Raw genomic sequence first — 10,450 nt, 5'->3', positions numbered from 1 at the left:
TAGCAAAAAACTGGCCCTCTTGCCATTAGGGTCGCTACAGGGGCTGGTGGCAGACCAAATGTGGAAGTCTGGGTTGTACATGGTTACCAACACCCAGTTGGCACCTGGAGATCTCCCGCTGTTACAGTTGATCTCCAGATGACCAGGATCATTTCCCCAGAAGCAAATGGCTGCTTTGCGGGGTGGGCTCTATGGCATTATACACTGATGAGCTCCCTTCCCCATAAACCCCACCCTCCCCAGGCTTCTCCTCCAAAATCTCCAGGTACTTTTTCAACCCAGAGTTGGCATCCCTAGGCCCACAGCCCCCTGCTACAGCCCAGGTGAACAAACAACCTCAGAGCAGCATTCAGAGGAAGCTGGGCCAGCAGGCAGGGGCATTTGCTTCCCCTTTAGCCCCCAGAGAGGCATTTGTAAGAGGCCCTTTTGCTCTGATTCCAGCCTCCCCTCCCTTCCCCTGCCCTAGATGATAACCTTTAGCAAATCTCCCGCCTGGTCTTTTCGCTTTAATGATTATTTTTTGTAATTGCCAATTCTCTGGTGACAAAAGGCTGAGCCACGGAGTGCCGCTGTTGATATGAATTATATTTCTGGAGTGTATGAAAGCTCCATTATTCACCAAAGAGGTTTAATGATCCCGTCTAGAGGCTTGTTGCAGTGCCCTGGCCTACGACAGCAGCAGGGCAAAGATCAGGGCTTCACAACACTTTGCCCCCCTGGCTCCACCCGTGCTGTTCTTTCAATTACCACAAATTTGCAGATGTGTGTTAAACACAAAACACAATGGAATCGAAGAGCCCAGGAGACAGGCGGAGCCATTGCTGGCTTTTCTGGCTCGCTGTTGCTCAACAGCTAGGTTTTAAAGTGGGGAAGCTGGGGTGGGAGGTCCGTGGCTCAGTAAAGGGAGCATCTGCTTGGCGTGCAGGAGGTCGCAGGTTCAGTCCTCGGCCTCTCCAGTCAAAAGGGATCAGATAGAAGGTGACATGAAAGACCTCCGCCTGAGACCTTGGAGAGATGCTGCTGCTCAGAGTTCACAGGAATGACCATGATGGACCAGTGGTCTGACTCACTGTATAAGGTGGCTTCGTGGGTTCATAAGCCAGTGTGGTGTAGTGGTTAAGAGGGTGGACTCTAATCTAGGGTTTGATTTCCCACTTCTCCACATGCAGCTACTGGGTGACCTTGGAGAAGCCACAGTTCTGGCAGAGCTGTTCTCAAAAGAGCAGTTCTAGAAAGAGTTCCCTCAGCCCCACTTACCTTACAGGGTGTTGTCGGGAGGGGAAGGGGAAAGGAGATTGTAAGCTGCTCTGAGATGCTGAGTGAAGGGCAGAGTATAAATCCAGTTCTCCTCCTCCTCCTCCTCCTTCTTCTTCCCAGAAGGATGGCTTCCCAGATGACAGAGATCAGTTCTTCTGTAATCCTGCTTGCAGGAAACGGAGCAGGATAGAAATCAAGTGAACTATTTGAATCTCAGACTTGGTCAGTACCTACAGTCACAGGTTTCACTGGGGACTCTCTGGCAGCCTGCAGAAGGCACATGGAGTGGAGCCTGAGAAAGAAGAAGAAAAAGAAGATATTGGATTTATATCCCGCCCTCCACTCCAAAGAGTCTCAGAGCGGCTCACAATCTTCTTTACCTTCCTCCCCCACAACAAACACCCTGTGAGGTGGGTGGGGCTGGAGAGGGCTCTCACAGCAGCTGCCCTTTCAAGGACAACCTCTGCCAGAGCTATGGCTGACCCAAGGCCATTCCAGCAGGTGCAAGTGGAGGAGTGGGGAATCAAACCCGGTTCTCCCAGATAAGAGTCCGCACACTTAACCACTACACCAAACTGGCTTATGAACCCACGAAGCCACTGCTGTTGATTGTTGATTAAGCTGTTGTGTTAAGTTGCCCTGGCAGCCAAAAGAGAGAGAGGTGGCAATCTGAGGAGGGGGTTTAGTAGATTCTTGTTCCTTAGCAGAAATGCTCACATTTCCCCTCTCCCCCCATCCAGAAATCGGATTGTATTTTTAACCTGCTCTACTGGCATTGGGCATCAGAAGCCACTTCCCGGTCATTCTCTATTGCCTTCCCAATCTCTTCTTCAGACTCCACAGCACACCAAGGGTGTTCCTTCTGGCTGTCACTTCTGTTCCCAGCCTGCATCTAGACCAGGGGTGGCCAAACTGTGGTTCCTTTTACACATGTTGTGTGGCTCTCAAGGCCCCCACCACCCTGTTTAAATCACTTCTCCAAGACAACCATCTGGCAGCTTGGAGAATGCATTTAAAGTTAAAGTTGTTTTATTTCCACCTCTCTATCCTCTCCCCATCTATTTTCCTTCCTTCCTTCCTTCCTTCCTTCCTTCCTTCCTTCCTTCCTTCCTTCCTTCCTTCCTTCCTTCCTTCCTTCCTTCCTTCCTTCCTTCCTTCCTTCCTTCCTTCCTTCCTTCCTTCCTTCCTTCCTTCCTTCTCTCAAACATCTGACATTACATTACATTAAGCAGGTTTGTGTGGCTCTTATATTAAGCAGGTTTGGCCACCCCTGATCTAGACATCGTCCCAACAGGTGCCTTGTGTGAAGGAAACAATTGTCACTGGGCAGAAATCCCCCAGGTAATTCCCCAGGATGCGGGAAAGCCAGTGCAGTTAGATTTGAATCCAGGGTTACCGTAGGGACCAAGAGTTTCAGGGTACAAGTTCTCAGGAGTCTATGCTCCCTTTGTCAGACACAGGAGAGTAGAAATGTAGATCTGAGTCCTTCTGTTCTAGTCAGGAGGTGGGAGAGGTGTCGAAATGAATGCTTGTAAAGGACACCAATGTATCTTGTAATCAACTTGATTAGAGCAGAGAGGAACTGAAGAAAATTAGCATCTGTAGTGAGCTGAAACTCCCATGTCCCTATTCAGTGATCTTGACTGTAATTTTCCCTTTTGAGGACTGCCACAGTGGTGTAGTGTCATGGTTTCAGCATTGTGATTAGGACTTGGAAAGACTCGGGTTCAAATCCCCACTCTGCCATGAAATCTCTCGCAAAGGCTGAGCTCTTGCATACCCCAAGAACTTTTCATTTGAAGCTTTATGTATACGCGCATGTGCACATGCACACACACACACACACACATGAATGAATAGGTTAGAACTCCTCTCCCTGGGGCAGCCATATTGTAACGATGCCCTTTACCCTTTACTTGGATTTCACTGGCCAAGGACCATCCTGTTCTTCTTCCATGAATTTACCCAGTGCAGAAACCTGTTTCTATTTCTCTGGCTTGCTCAAAAACAGGTGGCTGAGACACTGTCCCCACCCAGGAGTCATTTTGTAGAAAGATAGGTGGTGGAGCTCATTGTCATAACTCATTAGCATATGATGCCCCACCCCCAGCCAAAAGCAACCTGATGAAAGAAAGGAGCCCCAGGCGAGTGAGGCCTGCTTGGGCTGGCTAGAGATCCAAGAGACTGACTGGGGGGGCTCTCGTGGGCCACCCCGCAATCAAAAGGCCAGCAAGCCACCTGCCACCCAAAATCACATAAGAAGTAGAGAAAGGGTGGTGCGGGCTTCTCCAGGGGTTAATGAGGGCTGCTGGGGACATGGCAAAGGCCCTGGTGGCTGGCTGCTCACTCTCCTAATCCAGGGATTGTTATGCAGCTGCACCTACTATGCAGGTGGACAAAGTAGGTGGGGAGGAAGAGGGGGAACTGTCAGAAAGGTTCAGGAGCTGTGCTCCTGTGAGCTCCTGCTGAATCTGAGGCCTGTTCATACCGATGAGAGTTACAAAGAAGACATTTGGTGTTTTCATTTTCTCGGTGGCGACACAGCCCTGGGAATAAAGTCTGCTTCTTAGCCCAGCGGCAGGAATCGGCAGCCCCAAGGGCAGTTGCCCAGGGAGATTCGGAAAGGATGCAAAGAATGATCAAATACATCAGCAAGAGGAAGGCCTGATTCTGTTCTCTCTGCCTAGGCTTCAGGCTTGGGGAATGCACAGTTTAAAAAAAAATAATAACAGAAGACTTTTTTTTCATTAAGTTTCTGTAAAAACTGCAGGAAGCTTTGCAGATTAAACATTAAATCATGCTCTTGACAGAGAATGTCATATCAGGAGGTTAAATGAGGTTGAGTTTTTTCTAAGTAGATACAGGAGGGAAAACCTCATCGTTTGGGGTTAGCAAATTTTGCATGCACGTATGTGTTGTGGGTTTAATGAGGATCTGTCTGTTTCTCTGTCAGACTTAGAAACAAATTTGACGGTCTGTGAGGAGCAGCGAAATGGGGCCACCACCAACAGCCATACCAGGGGATTCTGGGTGCTTTTGTCATTCCCAATGTAGGCAGACAAATATGTCTTTGTAAATTACAAGATGATCTTCCCACAAAAAAACCTCCCAAAACCAGCCTGATGAGGTTTGAACATTGACCTTCAAAAGTCACAGAATGTTGAGGTGTCAGTTAAAGGGGGGGGGAGAGAAAGTGGGGGGTGATGTGGAAATTGGGTTACTTGTGCCCAGGGGTCATTTTGTAGAAAAATAGGTGCCAGAGCTCATTAGCATATGCCCCCGCCAGCCAAAAGCAACTCGATGCAAGAAGAGAGAGCCCCGGACAAGTGAGGCCTGCTTGGGCTGGCTAGGGATCCAGCCAGCCCAAGCAGGCCTTGCTCACCTGGGGCTCTCCTGGGCCACCCCCCCCAGTCAAAAGGCTAAAAAACCCACCCACAGCCCAAAATCACATAAGAAGTGGAGAAAGGGTGGCACGAGCTTCTCCAGAGGTTAATGAGGGCTTCTAGGGGTGTGGCAAAGCCCCTGGTGGCTGTCTGGCTGCCCGCTCTCCTAATTCAGGGATTGTTATGCAGCTGCACCTACTATTCAATGGACAGGGTAGGTGAGGAGGAGGAGGGGGAACCCTCAGAAAGGTTCAGGGGCTGTGCTCCTATGAGCTCCTGCTGAATCTGAGGCCTGATTGTGCCATAAAAAGAATCTGCAGTTTCCTGGAGAGGGCCCGGATAATTGTCAAAGATCTCTGCCCATCCAGGGTGTTAGGTGCTCTTAAGGTCCCTGACCACTTTGAAGAGGAAAGATCTGCGTGTCATCGACTGCAAAACGTAATTTGGGACAATGTTTAATCTGAGGGAAGGGCTTTCATTGATTCCTGCTGCTAGGTGAAATGGGGTAAAGAATCCTTGATGGATTTGTTACGGTACATTTCCCATGCTCGGCGATGGTTGTTGCCCTTTTGCTTTCCTTAAATTGTATTTTTAATTGCCGCTGTGCTTTTGGAAATGTGGTGTTTTGACGATGCGCCTCTCAGTACTTGCGGGTAAGATTGCGTCATATTATAGCACTGATTAGTGGCCTTGGACATACTTTATGGACGCTATTAAAGGGACTGGACATGCTTTTTCCAGGCCAGCTGCCAACCCTGAGGCAGGCTAGAAAATTTTTAAATATATACGTATATAAAAGGGCCCTGGAACAGATTTAGTAATGTAAGGAAAGTGGTTCTTCCATTGCTGGATAAGCACATGGACACACAGTAGCGATGCCAGCCTCTGGAGGGGAACTAAGGACCCCCCAGAATTACAGCTCATCCCCAGAGAGCCAGTTTGGTGTAGTGGTTAAGTGAGAGGGCTCTTATCTGGAAGAACCGGGTTTGATTCCCCACTCCTCCACTTGCAGCTGCTGGAATGGCCTTGGGTCAGCCATAGCTCTCACAGAGCTGTCCTTGAAAATATGACATTAGGGTCAGGAGGGTATGTGACGTGAGATACATATTCTCCAACCCAGTCTTCCATTCCATGTTTTCTGATTTAGCATAACAAAGGAGAAGCACCAAACGGCAGATCTTCCTTCGCACCTGAACTTCAGCAGTGCCAGCGGCAAAAATTGGATGGTAACGTGTAACGAAAGAGCCCTATGGCGCAGAGTGGTAAAGCTGCAGTACTGCAGTCCGAGCTCTCTGCTCACGACCTGAGTTCGATCCCGGCGGAAGCTGGGTTCAGGTAGCTGGCTCAAGGTTGACTCAGCCTTCCATCCTTCCGAGGTCGGTAAAATGAGTACCCAGCTTTTTGGGGGGGTGGAGTGTAGATGACTGAAGAAGGCAATGGCAAACCACCCCGTAAAAAGTCTGCTGTGAAAACGTGATGCAACGTCACCCCAGAATCGGAAATGACTGGAGCTTGCACCTTTGCCTTTAACATGTTTGGGAGGCTCTTGGGAAATACCTGGAGATTTGGAGGTGGAGCTTAGGGTCTGGAGAGGGGAGTATAATGTCATCAAGCCCACTTTCCAAAGCTGATGTCTCCAGGAGAACTGATCTCTGCCATCTGGAAATCAGTTGGAATCCTGGGAGACCTCCAGCCCCCGCCTGGAGCTTGGCAACTACTTGGAGTTTAGTTTCACTCTTTTCAGCCCACCTCCTCCATGCACTGTTGACCCCTAGCTTCAGCAAAACCCTCTTTGGAGTAGCCAAGGGGTGCAACGGTGGCAGCCAAGATGTCTCCAATGTCTAAAATGCCAGACTTTGGAAGAGAGATTGTGATAGAAATCCCTGCCAAATGCAACTTCGAATGCCTATCTGTGCCATTTGAGGCAAAGAGAGAACAGATGCCCATGGAAAAGGGTGAGATGCCAGACAGGGCTCTGTAAAGCTAATCCAACAGCAGGCTGGATGACTGGGAAGACAGGAAGAGGTTGTCCCAGCAGAGTTTCTCCCACTGGTTGACCTAGGGTTTGTGGAATGACCTCCCTGAAGAGGTCAGCCAAAGCATGTCCCTCACGGCTTTAAGGAGGGCTGAAAGATACTGGCTTTGGGAGCTGAGGTCTGCTGGCTTGATTTGTGACTAGAATTAGATCATAGAATCATAGAATTGGAAGGGACCCCTGAGGTCATCTAGTCCAACCCCCTGCACGATGCAGAAAATTCAAAAGTACCTCCCCCTAAGTTCACAGGATTAGCATTCCTGTCAGATGTGCATCTAGCCTCTGTTTAAAAAACCTCCAAAGGAGAGCCCACCACCTCCCGAGGAAGCCTGTTCCACTGAGGAACTAAGTGTTCTTCCTTATGTTTAGTCGAACACTTTTCTGATTTAATTTCAACCCATTGGTTCTGGTCTGACCTTCTTAGCACCATCCTCTATATGACAGCCCTTCAAGCACTTGAAGACGGTGATCATATCACCTCTCAGTCGTCTTCTCTCTAGGCTAAACATATCCAGCTCCTTCAGCTTTTCCTTGTAGGACTGGGTCTCTATATCGCTCACCATCTTTGTTGCCCTCCTCTGGACACATTTCCAGTTTGTCTATATCCTTCTTAAATTGTGGTGTCCCAAACTAAACACAATACTCTAGGTGAGGTCTAACCAGAACAGAGTAAAGCAATACTATCAGTTCACATGATCTGGACACTATACTTCTGTTGATACACCCGAAAATTGCATTGGCCTTTTTAGCTACTGCATCACACTGCTGACTCATGTTCAGTGTATGGTCCACTAAGACCCCCAGATCCTTTTCACATATGTTACTGCCAAGACAAGTCTCCGTCATCCTATAATTATGCAGTGGATTTCCCCTACCTAAATGCAGAACTTTACACTTATCCCTGTTAAAATTAATTTTATTTGTTTTAGCCCAGTTTCCCAGCCTGTCAGTATTATCCTGCATCCTGACTTTGTCTTTAGCTGTAGTTGCTACCCCTCCTATTAGTATCACCTGTAAATTTAAGAAGTTTTCCCTCTGCCTGGCTTGGTGGTCTGTAGCAGACACCCCCCCCCCCAACCAATAATATCTGGAGGTTCTACCTTCTTTGTAAACTGGGTTCTTGTTTGTTTTCCTTTATAAGTGATGTGGTGGTTTTAAATTCCGGTTATAAGCCACCTTGAGCGTAGGATGAGGCAAGAGATACAGTATGTCCACTGGACCACAAAGTGGCTGGCAAGGATGGCTACTTGTCCCCTAAGCTCCAAAGCAGATTGTGAAGGCAGTGGCCTCTCTCTGGTCTCTTGGGTTGGATCCCATGGAAAGTTTCCATGCATGTGATCCTTCAGGCGGAAGCCCTGAAACCCCTCCTCTCTGTCTCCTTGTGCCAAGTGAAAGCGATTACATCCCCATGTGTGCAAGACCCAGTTCAAGGTTATTTCTTCAGATGAAATGAAACCATGTGCGATGTCTGTCAGACATTCCATGGCTCTGGATGCACACTGTTATTTTATTCAAAGTGATACTAAAGTGCAGTGTGTTGCCGCAGCTATTGCACCAGGGCTTCCACAAGCAGAACTCCAAGTAGGGGTGCCAGGTCCAACTCAGAAAATATCTGGGGACTTTGGGGGTGGAGCCTAGAGACTTTCCCATTCCCTAAAATAAAAAAAAAATACAGCAGTGCAACTCTCCCAAATACAATCTTCGTTTCTGCAGCAACTGCACTTCCAGTGAATAAAAGTGAATACACACACAAACACACTCTGTCACAAAGCAGCCAAAATAAACACAAACAGTTTGCAAGCACACACTTTTGTGATCTCACTGGGGCAGTTTACTCACAGGAGTCGCTGTATGTAACAATCGGCTGCATTTCAATCAACTTTTTCAAACTAACACAGGCAAGCAAAGGGAGCAGGACTACTGAAGCCAATACAAAACAGAGGGACTATGCCCAGGGGACCAGGAGGGGGAAGGAAGAGAGGCTTGGCTCAGTAACTCTGCTGTGCAATTGAGATAGCCTGGAAAAACAAGCTTTGCCTTCCTCCCCAAGGGAGGAGTCTCAGCCAATGGAGAAAATAAAGGTTTTACTCTGTAGTTCCTCTGTGATTGAGCAAGCTTTGCAAAGCAAGCTGTTATGCAAAAGGAAGCAAGAGATAGGGAGAAGGAAACAGATGACTTATAGTCACTCGGGGGGTCTGATAGGAGCCCTCCAGGGGCCTAATTCGGCCCCTGGGCCACATGTTTGACACCCCTGCCCTAATGAGTGGTTTTAGTATTTTTCTGGATTAGATTTGAAGTTCATCTAATTGCATTTCTCAAATGTACTTCCAACGTTCAGTGCTTCCTCAACTCTGCTGCTCCCCCCTCCCATCCTTATACACAAAATGCATGCACAGTGAAGATCCACTCAGTACATCTGAAGAAGGGGGCTCTAGGGTTTTCAAGTCAAAAGACGAACAGAGTTCATTTGCCATTGCCTGCCTCTGTTCCTTGGTGCTCCTTGGTGGTCTCCCATCCATGTACTAATCAGGAAAGACCCTCCTTAGCAGCCAAGATCTGATGTGATCAAACTAGCTACGACTATCCATGCCAGGACTAGGAATATAGCAGTTATAATTAATCCAGATTAAGAAATGTGCAAGAGGCAGTGATGGTTAGAAACTGCTGGACGTTGCCCTTATTCTGAAAGCTGGATATCTGGAACAGTGAGATCAAGGAGCAGAATATGTAGAGGGAGATGTTGGCAATGACTCAGCAGATAGAGAACTGACAGGGATGTTTTCCAGTCAGCAGAGCTGCATAGCCTCCAAATATGACCTTGATGATAGATCTGTCTTTCCAAAGTGTTTCCTCCAAATCATGAGACTGGCTCACTGGCTCGGGGAAGCACTTTGATTCATTTCTATTAAAGAAGCAGTTCTGATTTTCTCAAGCTGTGCTGTCTGTTACTTGCCTGACACGAGGGCAAGCCCTTTTGCTGGCACACTCTAGCATGTAGGCAGAGCGGCAGACCGGGGGAGGAACTGGCGAATGTGATATGTCTTCTCCCAGGGATGGGCAGTAGTGCCAATAGGGTGAGCAGATGGAAGCAAATATTGTGCTTGCATCTCCAAGGGAGGATAGACCAGTGTTGCAGTGGCATGCCCCCTCCCATTCCCCCAGACAGCAGGCAGCATCTTCCATCTTCTCTTAGTAATGGGTGTGTCCTGAAATCAATTAGCGTGTAGAGATCATGGTGCCCCATCGAGCACGTCTTGCAAAAAAACTCCCAAATTAGTCATGCACATACACACACATCCCAGCAGTTAACGAACCGCTATGCAATGTGTCGTTTTGGCCTTCGGGGAAGAAGGAGAAATTCACAGGTCGCTGCCCTCCCCCAGTGAACAAAGCCGTCGGCTGCTAGCTGTGTCCTCACCAGATCCTATTTCCTGCATGCCCTGGACAGAGATTGATCCATCAGATCTTGGCCCTGTCTGATTGAAATCCAAATAGCACAGTTTAGCCCAAGCCAGTAAGAGCTGGAATGTCTATGCAGGGTTGAATGGAAGATCGTCAGGGAAATCCAGGGTTGCTACGCAGAGGCAGCCAACAGCAAACCACTTTTGCTTGTCTCTTGCCTCCAGCACCGTGGGAATTGAGTTGCTAGAGTTGTCCATGGCTACCAGCAGGGGATGGAGGGGTAGAGTTGCCAAATCCAAGTTGGGAAACTCCTGGAGTACTTCTTCACCCGAAGGGTGATTAACACATGGAATTCACTGCCACAAGAGGTGGT

The sequence above is a fragment of the Heteronotia binoei genome, chromosome 18 (assembly GCF_032191835.1).
Source record: "Heteronotia binoei isolate CCM8104 ecotype False Entrance Well chromosome 18, APGP_CSIRO_Hbin_v1, whole genome shotgun sequence".
NCBI lineage: Eukaryota > Metazoa > Chordata > Lepidosauria > Squamata > Gekkonidae > Heteronotia > Heteronotia binoei.
Note: the sequence above shows the minus strand (reverse complement) of the source record.